At 35.6% G+C, this 23,515-nt stretch overlaps 1 long non-coding RNA gene across 1 annotated transcript in view; it reads right to left on the bottom strand.

Moving 5' to 3' along the window:
• Positions 1–7,139: 7,139 nt before the first annotated feature.
• LOC134651500 (uncharacterized) overlaps positions 7,140–23,515 on the bottom strand; it is a 125,915-nt gene continuing 109,539 nt past the window's right edge. The window contains exons 2-3 of the long non-coding RNA XR_010097106.1: positions 15,835–16,130; positions 7,140–7,247 (exon numbers count right to left, since the gene is read on the bottom strand). This is a non-coding gene — a long non-coding RNA (uncharacterized LOC134651500). The remainder of the gene's footprint in view (positions 7,248–15,834; positions 16,131–23,515) is intronic.

Consider the following 23,515-nt stretch of genomic DNA (forward strand, 5'->3'; position numbering starts at 1 on the left):
ATTGTGTGTATACCTACTTTAATGTTAAGTAAAATTAATTAGCTTACAATCTATGTACTTACCTCAAGTCAGTATCAGTATCAAGTATCTACAATAATCAGAGAAAACGAGTAGTAATATTGCAAAAGTAATGCTGCTGCAGTCGACATCTGAATATCACCTTAACAAACCTTGTTAAAATATTCAATGTGCGTTGAAAGAAAGTATACTTAAACAAAAAAAATAGGACAGATACCTACACTACTTACAAAAAATTGGATTTATTTTTCTTTTAAGAAACTTCGAAATAACAAAAGCCCGCTATAGTGTTTCGTGTTTTGACAGTTTTTCCACTTAAAATTTTCTAAACTGGGACCAGTTGTTTCTCGCTGTCCTCTTTATAGCGGCACTAACGTAGACTGCATTGGTCTAATTTATTAGAGTCAAGCGTTATTATTCTATTAAAGTATTAACTACAGAAAAATTGTTTTGTTGAGTCCACAGCGTTAGTCAATGTCCACATGAAAAATGTTGTACGTACCAGCGCGTCCCAGTCGTGCCGCGCCACCGGCAGGCCGCCCATTTGCATCTGTCACACGAAATAAAACTCCATAATCATTTATTTACAACAAATCAAATATTTTTCAATAAATATTTACGCACGTACTGCTCGGCCTTTAGAGTTGCTCAAAGATTGAATATACTCGACAATTTGGGACGGGGACATCCAGGGATGCCTAAGCTGAAGACGTCGGTTCGATTCCGGCCTCGGCTACTGGAGGGCTTGGTCAGTTTTTCTTTAGTATATGACATCTATATCAGTGTATAATTACTCCATTATGGAATAAAAAAACCGCTTTTCGCCCATGCCTCATACCTCAACGCCTCGCTACATTGAAAGCGTTTTGTCTCGGACACGGTCCAGAGCAGGAGTTCAGACCGCGGCGAGATTGTTCCGTACGAAGAATTAGGGTCCACAGGCTCCTGTTATGCACTGAATTCCTTTTATGACTTTATCTCAATTGGTTAAGGTTGAAAATTGAACACGTAGTGTAAAACACTAAACAGAATTTTATTTTATTGGCGCAGAGCTCCTGCAGGATATGTAGTTAGAACAACATAAACAGAAAATATAGGATTTAAACGGCCTCTTCTTAATTTTCCTTAAGGTTAGTGTCCGGGAATTGTGGACATTTACCAATTCCATAGCTGAGGAGATAAAAAAGCTGGCTACCATTTCAATATTTGGATGACAACATAATAAAAACAAAAGTGTTTTATAAAAATAGAGTCACAAATAATAAATAGACAAAAAGGTATAAAAAATATAAATCATACAAAACCTATTTAGTCCTCGACAGTTAGGTTAGGTTAGTTTGTTTATTTTATTTATTTTAAGTTAACCTAGTGTCAAATTTGTACTGGTAACCATGGTAACTGCAGGTTTAACCGGTTAAACCCGCGTAAGTGAATGGTGCAAGTAGCCCGAAGTGTTATAAGTTTGTGAAATACCCAAATGAGGATTATTTCTGCTAGGTACTCTAGTAGCGTAATAATCACTTTATTTACATGGTAACTTTGAATAACAAAATAGCGTAATTAGCGTAAATCATCTTCAAAAATTTGAAAATAAGCTCAATTCGTGGGAAACAGCCCGTTAGAAGACATGGAAGTATGGCCAATAATATATCACCTCCATGTTTATACGACAACGGTTTCACTCACTTGAATTTTTAGTCGCTATTGAGTGAAACCGTTGTCGTATAAACAGTTTAAAATATGTCTCGTGAAAGTTTAATATCGATTATCACCTCCATGTTTTTACGGTAGAACTTTTGTTATACATAATGTAAGTGATTTCCACTTTAGAAGTCGTCGTATGTTATCGTTTGCTGCATTAGCAACGCTCGTATAATCGCAATTGTAATGTAACTTTTACATTTGAAACACGTTAACATTTCCGTCGCGTCACTCGTGTCACGGATGACGTCCTGTCCCGGGCCGGCGCCTGTCCTGACGTCTTCGACCGCAGCCGCAAACCGCTCGATGCGCTCAGGCGCACGTACAGGCTTATATTTACGACACCTATATGTCTGTACACAGATAGGTAGGTGGTATGTACAGTAGCGTATCAGACTATGCATCCAAATTATATACTGATTATATACCGTTTTGTGATAGCTCAACAATTACACTGTTGCAAAAATCTTTGAAGACGAACTGTCGAGATATTTATATCTCTAATTGAAAAAGTAATTGAGGGTGTCACATACTTTTGGCGCGTTGTTTCATACGCTACTTTTTTTTTAAATTTATTATTTAACAGGACCTTTTTACGCTACTTTTGATGCTGACTGCTATGTACTAAATTTATACAGTTAAGGAAGTGGTAGCTGTCTAGCTGTTGGGGTTTGGCGGGATATTGGCGACATTGATGAAGCATGAATTAACATGAAAATCTAAAATTGTTTGGGTCGACTGATTCTGTTTTATAACAGCTCATTCTGCCATTTTTTTAAATTATCAATTCACTATAAAACTTAGAAATAGACATCTACAAAATGTTTACTTTTGTATTTCTAAAACATTTTCCCAATGCTGCTGCAAATTGTTTTCAGCGAGATAACATTTACGGGCGACCCACGCGGCTCTTTGGGCATGCTCTTTAAACATGTTTACAAAAGGCTCCATTGCTAAGTGATGCATATTTCGAGCAGTACAATCAGCATATTCCAAAAAATATTTTTACAATTCAGACCAATAATGGATACAAGTAATGTAAAACATAATTAAAAAAAAACCTTTGAGTTACGAAAGCACCGTAACATACGTATTCGTAACTTAGTGGAAGATTTTTCAGGACATACAATTGCGTTTATTGTGTGCAGAAGAGAGAACTATCCACCAAACTTTATCAAAATCTGACACAAAAAAGTCGACCACAAAATAAATATCGGCCCAATATTGCCATGTTCCTAGAAATCTGGCGCACTATTATTCAGTCAGTGCCCAACTCACTCGGGGCGTAATTACTAAAAATAAACTATCCAATACCGTCGGCGGAAAAGTTGGGATTGAATTTGGAATAAACCCGCCGGTTTTGGTGTAGCGTGAGAAACTTTACTTTTATTTGCTTAGGTTAGGTTGGTATTTGGTATTCCACCTGTCCAATTTCTTGGTCCAATGTGCATTGCGTCTCACTCTCTCACTAAACAAAATGTGGTGAAGTTAGGGTTTCCTACGGTATATACTTTCGCCATCCTGATTTTCAATTCATTGTAACATTAATAACAGCGTTTGGATTTGAAAACTTCCTGTTTGCGAGTACTCTCGATTTTTCTCTAGTGTCATTCTATGGAACTTGCTATGTAAACAAACCGCCATATTGAAATCGTCACTATGAATGCCAATTTACTAGTAACTTTTGTTTACATAGTTAGCAATTTCCATAGAATGCCACTTTAAACGTTAGTTGAAGCCAGTAATTATAAACACCTAGTTCGTCCCTCCCACTCCACTATGCACTAGGCGCGGAAATGCAGTTCATGCTAAAACAATTACGAGTACATGCAAACCGAAACACGAGTAGTTTATTATTCATATTTAAATTATATGTTATTAGTATGTCTGGTGATTTTTGAGTTTAACTAGTGGAGTTAAATTAGAACCAATTGTGAGTTATGACTGTTTCTGACTTTCTAAATAAAAATGATAAACAATATTTAAAGTCAAAAGGAGAAGAATATGAAATATTAGATGAACATTATACTACACATTAATTAATTGAAAGACTGATCCACCCCACAATTAACTTTCTAATGAAAGTTGTAGTAACTACCATACCGACAACTTTCATTAGAAACTTACTTGTGGGTGTCTCTTCATTTTAAGTAATTTTCAAAGCTTGTCTCCATGACAATAAGGTATGTAAACCTATGCTAGTACAGGCATACTTGTTTCAATATACTATTTTAGAGGTCATACATTAAATTTTTGCTTGTATGCCAAACTACTAACCTTATAAAAGAAAGATAAAAAAAACTCAACCCGACCGCATAAACAAAGTCCTAGTAAGACCCAGGGCAATCTTTGTGCTTTTCAATTTGGAACTTTCTTCTATTTCTAAAAAAAAAATCTCCAAATTTAATTTGTATTTGTACAAGTACGCGGGGCTTACGAGGTTATAATAATAAAAAAGTCTATTTTAAAAGTATAGGTTAAAAACTCGAAAACATCCCCCTTCCGTCAGTGTAAAAACTATCTTTGCGCACTTAACGGATAACGTAACACTAAACGAGTTTCAGCATAGTAATAACTTCCCCGATACGCTATCAGAGCCTCCATCTAGCGTACCTAGCATTTAGCACGTCACTACACTACTAGAGGCATATTCAGATTTAAATACTTTACATACATTTAAAATTTAGCCAGTCATCATCATCATAATATAGCTGGTCAACCAAGTCTTGTCAGTAAAAAAAAGGCGCGAAATTCAAATTTTATATGGATACGATATTACGATATCCCTTCGCGCCTACATTTTTCAAATTTGCCGCCTTTTTCTACTGTCAAGATCTGGTTGACCAAGTATATATTTAGAGCTCTTGTAAGGAGTAACTGCTATTCCGCCCGCTTTTCTGCTTCTGTTTTGAGCTGCTGATACCCTCCTAAGGCCCAGGGCCTTACCTATAGTATCTATTCAGTACAATGTAATTTAAATCATCTTCAATTGGAATAGAGTCGCTTTTGCTTTGTTTCGTTCAATTTTAAATCAACGCAAAATAATCTCTATTTTTTGCTACAATTTAGGTTCAAATTTCAGTGGCAAATTTTGGATGTTTCGTTTGTTTAGGAGGATACTGTCTTATATTAACTTAGAGGCTAATTTAAACTTACATTGTGAGATCAAAACCAGTTCAAAACCATAACATTTCATTAGATTTACATATAATCGGAGAAAAGTGAGTTCTTCACAGGCAACAAAGACTAAAAAGCATCTCGTAGGTGCTATATCGCCTTTAGATTGGATATTCATATAAGTATCACATTTTAAAATCTGAATATCTGAATAACTGTTGATACTTATCGAAAAATGTACTTAGTTGTAGTTCTTGTACCTACACAGTTTACACAATAAATATTTCTGCTTTCTGATTTTCTGATAAACCTGTCGGCTTTAGATTGGATCATTATAAGTATCACATTTTAAAATCTGAATATGCCTAACGTTTACAACGTCACTACTAAGATATTTATCTCACGTTCCGCGCCATAATAGTTTTTAGGTCGTTACTGCTCGTATAATTAGAGGCGACGTGTCGGGCGTGCAAGTGGGTCAAGATGCCACGTTAATCCGGTAAGTGTAACAGCGCCTTTAGGCTATGCAGCGTGAACGTTAGGGTGGTTGGACTATACCGTAAGCTTAAGTTCATCCATACGTAGTTTCCTTTAGTAATTAAGAATTATGTACAACCTCGCTAATGACGGAGAAACATATTTTGGTGTATAACGAAGAAAATCGTTAGGCATTTAGAAATTGGTATTCGCCCAATTTTTGTGCCTAGTTAAAATACTGCCGTATTCGAACTTCAAGATATTCACAAGAGACGGCACGTACTAGATCCATTCCAGATACGTTATAGTTTAGATTTCAACTAGTTCTCTTTTGTAGCTCAATTCGGGCAACCAATGTCACTTTTACGTTAGAAAGTGTTAGATATCTATTAGATGTGAATTGGATCTCTAAGTCATATCTTGTAGAAATCGTTCAAGAGTATCTCCAGAATCGCAGAAATGTCATATTTGACAGGTTAGATCTTAAACATATCGTTATCGTATCTTGGTGATATCTAAAAGATATCTAGTAGATGTCTATTTCAAAATCCGAATCGGGCCCAAAGTCTTTTAAAACAAATTAGTCAAATTACCAAACAATTCCAACCTTGGTATCGAAATATTTATTCAGCTGGCGAATGATCTCATGGCAAAGCGATTCGTTTTTTTTTCTATATACAATGGGTTTGCCAAATTCATTATGAAACAATACTACGTCATTATTTACAATTATTATGATATCAATATACCAACTTAACTGCCGCACTTTGTGGTTTTTAGGGTTCCGTACCTCAAAAGGAAAAAACGGAACCCTAATAGGATCACTCGCTCGTCTGTCTGTCCGTCCATCTGTCACACCCTATTTTCTCTGAAACTACTGGACCAATTAAGTTGAAATTTGGCACACATACCTATGTAAATTTGTGACCCAAAGATGTTCGTGTAACGTAAATAAATGAATTTTAAATATGGAGGCCATTTTTGGGGGGTAAATGAGAAAATTTAAAAATAAAGTTTTTCAAACTATATTTTGCTGCATATCAAATGAAAGAGGGCATTGTAAGAATCTCAAATATATTTTTGTTTGACATATTGACTGATTGAATATCGCAAAATATCGCAACTCGATCGACATCACGAAGTTGATCGGCGGGGTAAGGTCCAGCCATCTTGACGTTCACGCCATAGCCCGTAGCGGCGTAGCGTTACTGCTACGGATAACATTTGCTACGAAATTAGATTTGCTGTCAGAATGTCGTGCAACAGCATTTGAGAGGTATGTTTAGTTTGCTAACAGCCAGCATACTGCTGTATTCGAACTTCAAGATATTCACAAGAGACGACACGTACTAGATCCATTCTAGATAAGTTATAGTTTAGATTTCAACTAGTTCTCTTTTGCAGCGCAATTCGGGCAACCAATGTCACTTTTACGTTAGATAGAGTTAGATATCTATTAGATGTGAATCATCTTGTGGAAATCATTTAAGAGTATCTCCAGAATCGCGCAAATGTCAAATTTGACAGGTTAGTTCTTAAACATATCGTTATCGTATCTTGGCGATGTTTAAAAGATATCTAACAGATGTCTATTTCAAAATCCGAATCGGGCCCATATTCGAATTTTAAGATACGTCAATATTAGATATAGAATCGATATGGATCGGATATGTCTGTGTCAAAAGTGACGTTTCTTCAAACCAAAACGTATTTTTAGGGTTCCGAAGCCAAATGGCAAAAACAGAACCCTTATGGATTCGTCATTGTCTGTCTGTCTGTCTGTCCGTCCGTCCGTGTGTCACGGCCACGTTTTTCCGAAACTATAAGAACTATACTTTTGAAACTTGGTAAGTAGATGTATTCTGTGAACCGCATTAAGATTTTCACACAAAAATAGAGAAAAAAAAACAATAAATTTTGGGGGTTCCCCATACCTACTTAGAACTGAAACTCAAAAATTTTTTTTCATCAAACCCATACGTGTGGGGTATCTATGGATAGGTCTTCAAAAATGATATTGAGGTTTCTAATATCATTTTTTTCTAAACTGAAAACTATGCGCGAGAGACACTTCCAAAGTGGTAAAATGTGTGTCCCTCCCCCTGTAACTTCTAAAATAATAAAACAAAAAAAAAATACATGATGTACATTACCATGCAAACTTCCACCGAAAATTGGTTTGAACGAGATCTAGTAAGTACTTTTTTTAATACGTCATAAATTACGGAACCCTTCATGGGCGAGTCCGACTCGCACTTGGCCGCTTTTTTGACACTGACATATCCGATCGATATCGTTTCTATATCTAATATTTGACGTATTTTAAAGTTCGATTATGGCTGTAAGTTTGCTCATTTGTTAAATAACTAAGTTTTGCGTTTTTTCTCTACTGTTCTCCTTCTTTTAGAGATTTTCCGGCTATACCTATAGGTTTACTCAAAAATACCTTGACGTATTTTACAAAATGTCATTAATAATTTTAATAACTTAATTAAAATAGAGTGTTGTCTTCAAAGTAGTGTCCTTTAGCTTTGATACTCGTACACATACGAAAACTTTTGTTAAAATTGTCAGTAATAAGTATGCGGCTTTTAAAAAATGGTAACGTATTTTTGGGCTACCTGTAGAAACAAACAACGCTCTAGTTTTCACTACTGGACACTACTAGCTAAATTATATGTATATCATACGTAGGACAGTTTTTTTTATAAAAGACAGTTTTTTTTCAATAGAAAAAGTGAAATAATCACCTTGCTCCTAGTAAAGCAAGGTAGGTAGTAAATAAGTTATTTTTGTCCTAAGGTAAAAAAGTTCATATTTTGCAGCAAGCACTTCTTTCTCCGCGTAAGCTTAAATAAACTAAACATCGCCTCATACAAGCGTGGAGTGTCAAAATGCTACCTTTCAAACAAGTTCAGAAAACGTAGTTAAGTTTCATAATGACTTTAAACGTGTGTTTTACGGAGAGCGGCAGAAATCCGAGACTGCATTCGTACTAGACGCGCTAACTTAGCGGAATATTTAGTTTCAAAGGCAGAACACGTGAAGGCTCATTACTGTACTTTTATAGGGTTGCCAAAAGTTCTTTCTTCTTTTTTTAATGAAATAATAGGAGGTGAAAGAGCAGACTAATCGCGGTAAGCGATTAATTACCGTCGCCCATGGACACCCGCAACATCAGAGAGGTTGTATATGTGCGTTGCCGAAATTTAAGATGGGAGTACGCTCTTTTCTTGAAGGTTTGAACTTCCACCTTCCACTTCTACCACCTTCAAACTTTGAAGGTGGTATCGGTTCGGAAATACCTACGGCAGAAATAAGTTAAATTGCATGACCGGTGCTTACGAGTCTTACGACATTTTTTTGGAAAACGCGAGGGAGAGAGATTATCTAACGAAGGCCAACAAATCTGCCACCAGATGGCTCACAAGAGTCGACCACACTCTTAGAGCGTTGTCACATTGTCCGATCCGATAATGGATGTCGGATATGACCACAAAGAAGTAAAATGTTAAAGGTCCCGTTTTATATTTAAATAAATGTGGCCGTTTGAAAAATCTGACGACGCTCAGCTCAAGTTACAGGTGATTGGGCTATCATGACATGAGAATAAAATAAAAAAGAAGCATACGAGTAAAAGCAAAAGTACATACCTGACGTATACGTCCTTTTATTACGAAGGGCTAAACAACGCAGAAATATTATACATATATCTATTATATCGTAATATTTCGATCGACAGATGTGAAGAAATTCCGTTTATACTCGAACTAACATCCAAATTTATACAAAAACTTTCTAGTTATACTATCAAGTATTGGTGAAGTATTTAAATTCAGATGCTTTAAAATCCCCTGGGGCTATTTACTTGAATATTTTATTTAGATGTTGAAAGCTGTTAAAACTCTAGGATAACATTTTGAACTTTGTTATTACTTTTAATTCGTTTAAAGTACGGTACAAGGACGATTGCGACAGCCCTGGGCTTGGGCAAGGACCTTCGCTTCGTCTAGTACGTTTTGTGCGCCTTAAAGTTTGTCCAGACGCAGTGCTTATAAAGTCGGAGCTCTTATAAAAATCTGCAGCTTTAATGATGTTTCATGCTTTGAATTTAAAAACTTAATATGTGTATTTTATATTTTTGTTTAAATTCAGCAGATATTGCAAAAAGTTTAAGCGAACTAATTTAACTTTTTCGAGTTTATCATCATCTCGCACTTTTTGACAATTTTGACTATCCAAAATAAACTACACATAAAATTTGTATAAGTATATTCAGTTTTACGAGTAGCTACCTAAAATATCTGTTTGCACTTCATATTTTTGTACTTAAGAATAGATTATGTGTGACCATTGCTTTGTTTACCTTCTTTAACCGATTTTAAAAGGAGAAATCTTAGGAGTATTATTGTTATGTAAAGCAATTTTGGCATAAAATGTATGTTGTTGGCATAGGGCAGCGGTTCTCAATCTTTTTTTTTGACGGAACCCTTTTGGAAAGCGAAATACTTGATGGAACCCTACAATAAAACAATAGTTTTTAGAAGTGTATTTTTTTATTAATAAGCATAATAATTATAATTATTTTATTGTTCTAAATTATTCTAAATTCTTGCGGAACCCTAGGGTTCCGCGGAACACACTTTGAGAATGGCTGGTATAGGGGATTTGAAATTTTAAAATTTACATATATTTTAAGTAAGTTCCTCTGTTTTTGACATTTCTAGATAGGTAGTATTCCATTTCAAAAAACTATTACATTTATAAATTCAAAGCATTGAAGAACTTCACAACCACTTCCCAACGTCAATATCGCCAACAATTTCTAATTTTCAGCCGCAACTATAAAAGGATCCTTTATCTACCTAGTTCACTAAATCAATCCGATCCTTTACTTCACTCCTACAATCGCCAATAAACATTGAAGTGAACTTCTCAAATCAAAGTTCCTGATTTCAGTAAACTGAATAGTTTGTAACAATCTGGTGCCAGGGCGCAAGGGTCGCGCTCCAGCCTAATTATTTTAAATAATTATGTTTTGGGTATGAAAATAAAAGCATACCCTGACAAGACTTAATTTGACCTTTGCGCTATTGCGGAGTAGTACTAATTTAATTTACTAGCAAGGAGACTTTGACAACAGACGTTGAAAGTCATTGAATATCATCGATGTAAACAAAGAAAATATTTCTCTTAACTCGCGGTGCACGCAACACATTTATTTTCGCATCTTTCATGTTACTGGAGTGCAATAAAATTACAAAATTAAACGAACTTACCTGTAAGTGAAGTTCCATTTGTATTATACGATATGCCTAGCCCGAGACATATCATATAAATATTCAAGTGAATATTTATATGATATGTCTCGGGCTAGGCAGTATCGTATAATCGATTAATATCCTTAAAAAAATAATTGATTGTATTGATAATTGTAGTTGTATGAAGATTAATACTTTTGGAGATCTATTTGAAGTTTAAAATCTCAACTTAGGTACTTTATTTGCGCGAGATGCACTGCGAGTCGTGTCATGTTCATATCATATCGATATCAAATAATTGGGGGACCAAGATTTCCTCGGAAAACATATGTAAATGAAGCATTGTTAACTTCATTCATCTTTCCTCAGTTTGGACTTAATCTGTGGCAGTCAATGACATATTGACAGTTGACAGGTTAAACGTCAGAATGTCAAACGGAGTTCATAAAATGTGCATTGTAACGATCGTATAATTATAAGATTAATATAATTCAATAGAAAATTAGAAATAAATACTTGGTGGAATAATAGCTTTAATGTTGTTTCTCTTTTCAGGTGAGTATCTAAGATATTTAGTTAAGTTCAACTGTAGTCAATGTACTAAGCTAGGAATAAGTAATTGTTAATAAAAAAAACCTATTCTCTTTTCAGAGCAACACAGTTTTGTTTTTATTTCGCCTCCGCATAGGAAATACTGTGCGTAACGCACATTATACATATAAAAACTCAAAAATGCGCGTTTTCCCAGAGATGAGACCTAGGTATATGTCACTGATTTAAACTTTCACGATTATTACACATTATTAAATTGTACAACGGGACTTAATCGCGTATCTAAGTTTTTAAGATTTACATCCGACGTTTCGAGGACGGCGTTGTCCCCGTGGTCTCGGAGAAGACTGGCTTAAGTTGACATCAGCATCTTCTAGGTATATGTATCGAAACGAAATAGAGCCGTTTCCGAGATCCCCGAAATATAATATATCACTACATAGTTTATAACAAATTCGCTTCCCGCTGTCAGTCTGTCTGTATGTATGCTTAGATTTTTAAAACTACGCAACGGATTTTGATGCGGTTTTCTTAAATAGAGTGAGTGATTCAAGAGGAAGGTTTATGTAAGTATAATTTGTTAAGCCGTGCGAAGCCGGGGCGGGTCGCTAGTATAAATTTAAATAAATATACAAGAATTGCTCGTTTAAAGGTATAAGATAACAAATTAATATAAAACAAAGGAAGAAAATAATAAAAGGAGCCTTCCCGCTCATCACTCGCGCCATAGCGAGCGATCAATCGGTGAGTCCGCCGGGAACTTTAGTTCTTCCGATTCTATTAGTTCCCCACTAAGAGTCGGAGGGATACAATTAATTAAATCTTTGGTAAATATTGCCGCAGAGTTATGGTAATCCTTTTAGGTAGTTTAATAAGGATAAAAATATGTCGAAAAGTAATATTATAGGCTGAATGTTGAAAATGACGATTATTTGTTTATATCCTAGCTTTAAACGTCGTCAAGTGTACGTGATTGACATAATGTTTGAATGATACAACCGATTGATGGATTTGATATGTGATTCACGATTCATTTTTATCAAGCGGAATACGTCTGTGAGCGATATTCCTATTTTTACACGACTGCCCAAAAAAAGAGTGTATTGTTTTCAGCGTTCATGTTTGTATGTACCTATATATATATATATGTGAGTTTCTTTATTATAGGTATTAAAGGCAAAATGAAAAACTCCCCGCCTCCGGCAAGACTCGACTTGTGACCTTTCGGAACACCGTCCGACTTTTTCTTTTAATATAAAAATATAATATTGACTCTGATTGTTTATAAACGTTTCGTTGTTATCTTTCCTAAATGCGGCAGTTTGAAAAACCCAATAAAAGCTTAGTCTGAAATAGCATGAATTGTACGTCGAGTTGTCAATGGGTCATTCTCTAAAAATATGTTCGCAGTATAATTGCAGCGACCCATACAAAATGTATGAAAAGGCTTGTGGTACTTAAATGCAACCGCAGACATATTCTCAGAGAATGACCCCAATAATTACTAGCCAGTGCAGAAATAGGTATCTAGAATAAAGTTTGTATGCAGGAGGGGTCAACTGAGGAGACTTTTCAAAAGGGTTTTCATAGAGAAATTACTAAGCACTTTTGAAAAGACACTTCTCAATTATGTTAGCTTATGACTACATATATTATAATATAATCCTTTATGTATTACATCCGCTATACAGACATGTTTTTACTTCAGTAGAGTACATCCGCTAGACAAACATATTTTTTTGCTTTGAAGTCTATTTCATTGGTTTAAAAGCCCTTTCATTCATTTTAACTTCGCAAATAAAGTGCGATATTTGTCAAACAAATACCATTAATTATGGAAAGAATCAAAATCCCAGCATTCATCGAATCCAGTTTCCAAATGTGGACGGCGAAATTTCCCCGGAGACTTTACTGTAAATAACGTCGGCCATGCATCTCTAATGGGTGCGCGAGCGCGGGCGTGTGGTGTTCGTAGGCAAACCAATGTTACATGGGCTCACAGAAGTCACAGATCAACCAACAACACAAGCGGTCTTCTGTCCATGACCTTGAGATCCGGGCTCATTGCCGAACAACAGCGCAGATCACAGGTAGAGAAGTACAGTCAGCATCAATATATGAAACAACGCGCTAAAAGTAGCTGCAACCCTGGAATACTTTTCCAAATATGTAGATACCTATTTATCTCTACGGTTTGCATTGAAAATTATCTGTAATAGTCCATAATATATGTTCTACATATATTTTTACATATAAGTAGGTATTGTTTACATTGATATAAATTTAAAATTTAGCTTGATTTATATTAAATTGTTTGACACTTTTTCATGACGATCCTTATTGGGAGAGACAATTAATTGATTTTAATTTTTTTTTAATTAATATTTGACGATCATGATGAGAAGAGAAGCATAATTGTGACATTGATGCAAATAAATTCATCACAAAGTTAAGGGAACCTAAAGCTGATTTTTATGCTGCACCCTTACAGGTGGGATATAATATTATTATTTCAGTACTAGAGATTAAAATAAGGACAACGTGATATATGGGTTGTACCAGAGTTGTTACCTTTTATTGTATCGTCCACAGAAGTGACCTTTTACTAAAATGTGTTTAACCCGTACTTGGCTCGTAACACGGGTGCCAAGATTTTCGAGTCATCATCTCGCTTGCGTTCAGAAAGCGATGGGAACGCGAGGGCCCGGCGCGGGTCAGATTGGGAAACACACCCAGTTTTAATTGATCGTATTTCACTAAGTTTCCAACTAGTTATGGGCCTGAATTGTTTTATGGGGGTAAGGTATGGCATAATGAACGAATCGGGGATAGGTGCCAATTAATGAAAATTTAATAAAGTTTGATGTAATTAACATGATATATATTGAATGGGGCTAAAATGGGGTAGTTATTAGGTAAGTACCTATTTAAATGATGGTTAGTTAAAAGTTTTCTTTCTAGGAGGGATCTCACCGTACTAGAAAACGCGTTTTAATGTTTGAAAAGTTAATCATGATAAAACAACTTCATCCTAAAATTCTAATGCTAATTAAGAATACTGCGAGGAAAACTTCACCTCTTCAATACGTATTTGCGAGGTATCATACGTCAACGGGCGTATTCCCATTTGACCCTGCCGGGCACAAGTGGGAATGCATTCATATGGATCATTCCCACCTGTCCCCGCTTCATGTATGGCGGAGGTCACATATGTGGGAATAGGTACACCCGTCAACGGATTATTTTCCATGACCACCGCGCTCTAGAAATCAGGAAAGCATTTTTGAAGACATCATGTATTATATGTCTTGATTAGGTATATGTATAAATACCCTTGGCTTACCTATTTATTTCGCAATAATATCAAACCTGCCAGGAATGCACAATTCAAGAAATAATAGGTAAGATGTCTGTATGTTCATGTTAATACACCTGTCACAAAATACCTTTGATATTATTCCTGTATTAACTCACCTTAAGGAAGTAATATAATAGGAATCGGGACAATAACAACTTGGAAGGAACTTTATTAATATCACCCTTATTAGTCTGTCTCTAAGTAATATTACACAATACCGCCAAGCGGTTGGATATTGTCACTAAGATATCCAAGTTATACAGAGATAATAATACATAGTTAGAAATTGATAAATAATTAAACGTTTATAACTCAAGAACTATACGTAATGAACCAGCTAATAAATGCCTTTACCAGGATTTTAACCAGGGACCTCCCTGCTTCGGTCGGACGTCAGGTTGTCGCTGATTAGGCTAGCCATGAATCTCCGAAGTGGATGAAACAGCTTATTATTTTAATATGGGGCATTATTTATGAAAAGGGACCTTAGTCGATGGCGCTTACGCCGCACAGCGGCGCGCGGCACTGTGTTCATATCGGAGCATCGTTAATAATGGCGTAAGCGCCATCGACAATAAGGCCCCTTTTCATAGATAACGTCACATATAATAAAACAATACAACATTACAGTTATATTAGGTATTTACTATTTATTGTGACCTAGGTACATATTCACCCCTCCAAGAATATTAATTAAATAAACATTCTGTACCAATAGGCTAAATTAATAAGAAGTTACATCTAGGTCAGAGAATGACAAGTTTGAAATCAATTTTACTTCGATATTCAATTTATTTTATTGCTATAAATGAGAATTTGGGGACTACAAACTCGTTAATATTTTATCATTATTCGATAATATTACAGTACGGATATGATGGTGGTTCTTGTCTACGTGACAGCGTGATAAAACGGTGTCCGTCACTTTCTATCCCACGGTGTTAAACAGTGACAGTTATTTTATCACGTGGATAAAGATGGATAAAGCTATCCATAATAGGCCGGCTGGTGTTTGGAAACTGCTTCAATCTTCTCATGGTAACATGCAAAACGATTATTAGGTATAAAACTTTAACCAGATCACACCAGACTACATTTTTTTCGCAAGACCAGTCATTTTTAGGGTTCCGTAGCCAAATGGAAAAAAACGGAACCCTTATAGATTCGTCATGTCTGTCTGTCTGTCTGTCTGTCCGTCTATCCGTCTGTCCGTCCGTATGTCACAGCCACTTTTTTCCGAAACTATAAGAACTATACTGTTGAAACTTGGTAAGTAGATGTATTCTGTGAACCGCATTAAGATTTTCATACAAAAATAGAAAAAAAATTTTTTTTTGGGGTTCCCCATACTTAGAATTGAAACTCAAAAAAATTTTTTTCATCAAACCCATACGTGTGGGGTATCTATGGATAGGTCTTTAAAAATGATATTGAGGTTTCTAATATCATTTTTTTCTAAACTGAATAGTTTGCGCGAGAGACACTTCCAAAGTGGTAAAATGTGTCCCCCCCCCCTGTAACTTCTAAAATAAGAGAATGATAAAACTAAAAAAAAATATATGATGTACATTACCATGAAAACTTCCACCAAAAATTGGTTTGAACAAGATCTAGTAAGTAGTTTTTTTTAATACGTCACAAATCCCCTAAATACGGAACCCTTCATGGGCGAGTCCGACTCGCACTTGGCCGCTTTTTTTAATCTTCTCCTAGCATAGATATTAAATGACATACAACATCTATTGACAGTGACAACTTAATCACCAAAATTGGCTTAATAATTTTGACGATACCAGGCGTGGCTCCCTCCGCGATTTCGTCGCGTCGCTTCAAGTACATGCGGCCCACACCAATTTTGGTGTCTAGCCATAGTTGCCGCGCACCGCTACGGAACGGACGTCCGCTGGCGCTTGCGCCATCTAGCGGTCATATATGTCTAGCGTTTGCAAGATCCGTCAATTTTTCGGATCCGGATATTTCGGATATTCAAATTTGACGGATCCGGATATCCGGATAATTCGGATAATACGGATCTGTATCAAGAAAGGTGACGAAATTTACAACTTACATACAAGGAACAGCTAGTAAAATGTTCATATTTTAGTTAATTACAATTATTAATTATTATTATTATTATCTCAAAACGATATAAATATGTATAATAAGATATTCAGTGTAGTCTTAATTAGGTATTCCTATTAATAATATTATGCATTTTTTTTAGGAGGCCGTAGTCGATTTGTAACCGAAAACGCCAAAAATGAAGTAATTAAAGCAAATTTATTTCTATATATCTGCTCAGAAGAATTATTTACACTGACCATCCAGCCTCTAGACATAGCATAGTCGCGCTACCCCCTCTGCCACACATACGGTAGCGTTACTCCATCTTCGAGTCACGCCTACACCGCTTACTTCAGTCGGCGGACCGGGCTCGGTCTAGAAACTTCGGTAGCTCGAAGAAGTTTTTGCTATCAAAAATGCATTATTGTTGTGTCAAATTGTGTGGCAAGAACACTAAAAACTCTGGTGTACAAAAAAATGGCATTTCATTTCACAGGTAAGCCGATTTTTTAGAGATTTGGATAAAAAATATTTTAATTTAAGCGTCTCATCAAATTTGACAGCGCTTGAAACTCGATGACGTCTTTTAAGAAAGTCTCTTTCTATCGCGCTGCATCCGTATACATCCTTTCTTGTCTTTTATTACGTGACATTCCTAAGCCCAAACTAGTGATGTCCATATCCATAGAATGTGATTGTTTACTATTGACAAGGTAATTCAATTCAAATCGCATAGGTATTTGCGAAAAATTCACTATAAAACAAATAAATAATATGAGAATTACACTTACGGTCAGGTACCAATTTTCCCTTGAACATAAACGATATTGTCAATTCAGCACTACATAGGTACTCGTATTACTTTTAGCGATTATAAAAACATTGCAAATTTAAATTAATCACAAGACCAATTTTATACAAAAACACACGGTTGCAATTTAAAATGCATTATTTTGATTCCATTCATGTTGAGAATAGTGGGCGTCGGTTTAAGTTTTTAATTTTTGCTTTTTTTCTGTGTACGACTGCCAACATGGCAATGATACTTGAACATTCGGCCAAATAATTTTAAAACTTCATTTAGTTAGATTGTGTTAAATAACATTTCATTTACATAATAACAAATAAATATTTGATTTAAACCATGTAATAGCTCTTAATAGAATTATACAGGGTGTTTTTAATGGGTGGGTATAGTAGGATACCGGGAATACAGGGTGGATGTTCTTTTTGGCTCAGTGAGGGCAGCTACCAGATCCCGTACTGCTACGAGAAAACGGTCTTAAGAGACCTTCCCTCGATTTCAAATTAATGAAGATTGGCATTTACAGATTTTGGAAAAAACATACAGGATACGAGAAAAAGGTCATTTTTGACAAACTTTTTTTTTTATGCCAATCGATCCCATTCCTATTGAGGATCAAAAGCTTATATGGAAGCAAAAAAAAATTTCCGGCTAGAAAAGCCACAAATCGAGGAAAACTTTTCAAATGTCATAGAGGGACGCTGACAGTTTCTGAAGCCGCCATTATTTTTTCAAAATGGCGGATTCAAAATAGCGATCATTTTTCAAAATGCTCCCAGCGCGCTAAAATTTTGGTCACGAAAACTCGGGGTCACCTAGCTGTATTCCTATGGATTTTTTTTTAATAAAACCAATATGGCGGTAAAAATGGCCACTTATTTTTTATGAAAAGCTTCAAAGGTGAGAGATAGGTGGGGGGTGCTCGACCAAATGCCATAGAGGGCCCGAGACAACACAAATTGCATTTTAAAAGTTTCAAAATGTACTAACTAACATAAGAACACCTTGTAATACCATGGTTGCAATAAAGAATTATGATTATGATTATGATATGATTTTTTTTTTCAAGTTGGTCTGAGCGCGTTGAGATTTGGCATGCGGCGAGCTTAGGGGCCCAAGATTAGTATGTGAATTATTTTTTATTAACACTCAAAATGGCGGCGGACACGGGCAAAGGAAAATTTCCAAGTAGGTTAAGCGAACCCGAAGGGCGAATATCAGGCTGGAAGCCGAAGGCTGACCCGCCGAAGGCCCGAAGGCTGACCCGCCGAAGGCCCGAAGCCTTCACCCCGACTTCCAAGCGTGCAACCCTCAGTAATTTAAAGCGAGGCCGAAGGGCGAGCTGCGTGAATGAAGTGCTTCCAAGCAGGGATGTTGCGAATATCCGCATCCGCATCTCGTCTCGTCTCGCGCTTCTCTAAATCCCATAAGACGCCTTTTTACCAATAGTTTATTTTTAAATTAATTATATAAAGCAGATACACCTGCTAACGAAACCACAACGTTATGGGTTAATGTTTTCGAACGAACGAATCAACATAGCATTCAAAACATGCTTGCATATTATTACTGTTATTACATTATTGACCGTGATTGACAATGTTATTATTCAACGTGTCACATCACTAGCGCCCGGCAGATATTTCTGTCTGACGCCCACGTGTGTTTGAACGGACCAATCACGGCACGGGACTCGCTCACCTCGTCCCCCGCACCCCTGTATTTTTGGCAGCATCGGTTTCATGAAAGAATTGGCCTAAGTTGAGTCTAGAGGCTGGATGGTCAGTGATTATTTATTATTATTTATTCATTCATTTACAATATAAATTGTGTTTGAATTACAGATATTTTTCCATTAATTCTAAAGGTGCCTAAAAACACCGCTTTAACTTCGGCGTTTTTTCTTAAATTTGCCATTATAAGCTCACAAAATAGAAAATGGAGAAAAAGTTACATTTATGTACTTTTATTATTTTCTACCGGTGCGGTGTGATATAATTTATACTATTAAAAAACGTACTTCCTTTACCTTGGTAAAATAGCTATACCTTCAGTCGTTCGACTGAGAAAAATGGCTTAGAAAAAGTATCTAACTCATTTATTCAGTCCCCATTACAACAATCTTCCATTATAGGTATATATAAATCCAGTTAATTACTGCAAAATAATATAAAATTACTACAAAAGTTTCGGGAAATTAAGAAATTTGGGCTACAGCTTCTTAATAACGAGAAAAAAATATCAATATTAGTTACTCAGCAGCACATCAAGCACATGTTATTTATGTTAACAGAAGACTGGGAACTGACACGATAACACAAAAAAGTCACTGATAACAACACGCACAAGCACTAATGATGTTCCAGGTAGACGACCCAAAGGCGACTGAGCGAAAACCTGATAACAATTACTTTAAAACATACAAATATTTACCCTTATTCCAGTCAGGAGGCATGCAGGTAGCTCGTTTTAATACTGTTACTGTTACTACTGTTTAGTTTAAGCAATATTTGTATTTATTTTATGACGTTATCACGTACCAATAACGCGACCAATGCAATATTTAACGGATCCGTGAGATCCGAAATATCCGGATCCTATGAGACGTTGGATCCGGATCTTAGATTTGACGGATATCCGGATATCCGGATCTCAAACCCTATATATGTCTGTCGTAATCGACGCGTTTTGTTGGAGAGTGAATCTTCTGTACCTAGTAGGTACTGTTATTTATTCTGTGATGGTACCTACGGTGAAAAACACAACACAAACGTATGTTGAGTCAGATCAAGCTAATTCTACAAAAACTTTGAAGTGAGAAAGATGTTGGGATGCCACTTTATAAACGTTATATTTTCATAGGAGTTCGTCCGTTTTGGTGACATTCCCACACTTTGTCACTAACTATGAGCAGAGTTAATTTGGTCCGACTGAACCCACATACGAATATAGACTGCTAATAATTCGACTAAAAAGTATTTTTTAACTAGTCAATATCTGCCACCGAAATTCAGGGTATACGAGTAGATAAAGCTTTCTTGACGTATTTAAAAATAACCCAAAACGGCTGACTGAGTTTCCAAAGGTCACGGAAAGGTCTGATCAACATAAACCGGCTGAATTTCGTTTCCTCGCCAGCGATTACTTGTCAAGGCCGCATCTTTTACACGAGTAAGTTTTTATGATAATAATTTCAGAAAATAACATTTTTAACTTGAAGTTGTATAAAATTAGAGAATATTTGAACCAATCTTCCACACTTTTCACAGCTTAAGCTGTCATAAATCTTATCTTTAAACGAGCAATTCTTCTATAGGTATAATTATATTTATTTATTTATATATATTTCGGGGATCTCGGAAACGGCTCTAACGATTTAGACGAAATTTGCTATATGGGTCTAGCTAGGTCTTCTTTAGGAAAACGCGCATTTTAGAGTTTTTATATATTTTCCGAGCGAAGCTCGGTCTCCCTAATTGTTTGATGAAATTTGATGTAGTATATACTTGTAGAAGTAGAGTATTGTAATTGCTACGCTCTACCTTATGACTCTAAATGTACTAAATTAGGTACTTAAACAATGCAGACTTTTCACACCTAACAAAATGGAAACACCTAACGGACACAGTTTGCCAAACTTTGAGATTTAGTTTTGGACCAGCGAGGGTGACTACGTCCAGATTATCTTGAACTCCCTTCTTTGAGCTTTTCCATTGAATAGTAAAGGATCCGCAGGTCTACTTATGGTGGGGGGTGTAAACTTTATAATTGGCCATAACCCTCCAATATGTGGCTCTTGGCGTAGTAATTAAGCAGTCCATTTGTACCCCAACTGTGACTGTACTTAGGATAGAGTTGTGAATATGTAAACCCTTGTAAAAGCCAAATTTTAAGTAATTAATACGTAACAATATGAAAGGGGTCATATTTAGGCATTTTAATTAGAATACCAAAATTATGATATACCCACCTGCTACCTATCCATGAAATTGTAGTTATTAAACATGTAAAATAGAACTAAAGGCGGAACATAGTAGCAACATTAGTTGAGTTTGAATTGTAACAATAATCCAAAATTTTAAGGATTATAAAATCAATTTTGCTTTTGAAATGAAAGTCGCAAAGTGTAATTAAAATGCATTTAAAACTTGTGGCATTGAAAACATTGTAGAGATACTGCTTAATAAACTTCTCTTTCTCACCACATTTCAGATATAGTGTGTCAAAGGTCTGTTTGATTTCAAACATAGACAGACACAATCATACTATCTTTGTCTAACACTAGTACTAGCACTCAAAAGAAAAGGATGAGTATTGTTTTTTTGTTCCTATTTACTGACAAGATTTGGTTGACCTAGTATATACATATTATGCATTATATCTGTCAATAATTATGGCGAGCACACCGGTTTTTCTCCAAAGTAAACACATTTCAGATCCACTTCGTTTTTCCTTGTCACTATTTTGTCCAAGTACGCGCATCGCCAAGGGTTTTGGTGATAACAGAACCATGTCAGCCGCGCTCCGTCGGTGGCGAAGAAATCCTCAGGCAGATGTGCGAGCTTGTTGCCTTGTAAATACAACTCTTGTAGCCGAGTGCCCCGAAACGCTCCCGGCGCCACCGACTCCAGCAAATTATCTCTGACCGATATTGTCGTTAAACTGTTCAACGACGCCATCGCAAACACTTTATCGTCTACGTAAGTTAATTTGTTACGATTCAAGTATAAATACTTCAATTTCGTCAAACCAGAAAACATATCTGGGTGTATAAACTCAATTTTATTATCATTGATGATGAGAAATGTGATGAATCAAAGTCCTTGGTACAATTATTTACTTTTAATTTACTCCAACTACTTACTTCTACGTACACTCTTAAACAATCTTAAGTTCACAAGCAGTAACCTTCGTGCTAAATTTAGTGTTACTCGTTCCAGCGCCAAGCGAGAATGAGTCTTCCACCCCATGGTACGTTATATTTATACTTTTCTATCATTAGAATTGGCGGGTAGGAGAGAAGGGTCATTTTCGCGAGTACCGACAGATTAATTAACAAATATTCGGGTAAACACTGATCATATTTTCAATCACTACCCACTGAATGCCATTAGTTAAACCTAACTTACACTAAATAATTATAATTAATTCTCAAAATCTTATGAAATATCACACTCGGCCATCCGACTGCGTGCTACCTCCGGTGCACGATCAACAATAATATCACACTCGGCCGTGTTGCCTAATTCCTTTCCAATCCTATTTTAGATAACAGAAGTCTGTTTATACAATACCAATACTTTTCATTGTACACCTGATTACAATAAAATAATACAAAGAATTACAGCAACTCAAATAGAGGTAAACTACAAACGGTAATTTCGCTAAAAATAATTTAAACAATTATTTAATTTATTCATGGTAGCAGGTATTGCAGATGTAAATGTTACTTATTTATTCTTCAGACTAATATTAATGTTACTTAAAAAGGGATATTTAAAGACTTATTTACACTACAAACCATGAAAAGGTTCACGAAATATATGTACATTAATAATAAAAAAAAAAGAAAGAGGTCTATTAACCACACTATCGACCCCTTTACTTTACAACATCATAAATCCTCAAACGATTAGTCATTTTAGCTACATAATCATCATACTTGTGAGTTGACCAGCGCATTATCGATTGGCTGATTATGATGTTTACCTTAATTACACGTAGGATTATAGACACATTACTATCGGCAAGTACCTATAGAATAAACCCAAATTTATTGCATTGATTTTAGTACTGTAAAACACTTTTTTTCAATTAAGTTCTCTAACAAACATGGTGCGATCACCAACATTTAGCCTGATACATTAAAATAGAAATAATGAAACAAACTTTCACAGCATTTAGCAATTGACATCGATAATTAACTAATCTCTTTATATGGTCGTGATTAAATTTACTACGTTCAAATTTTAGACATAGGAACTGTTTTATGGAAATAATGTTTTAGAAGCTACGTAATTACATTAACGGCTTAATTAGGCATAATGTAATTAACAGTTGTAACTATCTAACGTTTTCTCTCTGAAATCAAATTAATTTGGTCACTTACATCATTGTAACCCTTCAAAGGTGTACGATTACAATACTAGCTACAAACTTGAT

The sequence above is a fragment of the Cydia amplana genome, chromosome 10 (genome assembly GCF_948474715.1).
Source record: "Cydia amplana chromosome 10, ilCydAmpl1.1, whole genome shotgun sequence".
NCBI classification, from domain to species: Eukaryota; Metazoa; Arthropoda; class Insecta; order Lepidoptera; family Tortricidae; genus Cydia; species Cydia amplana.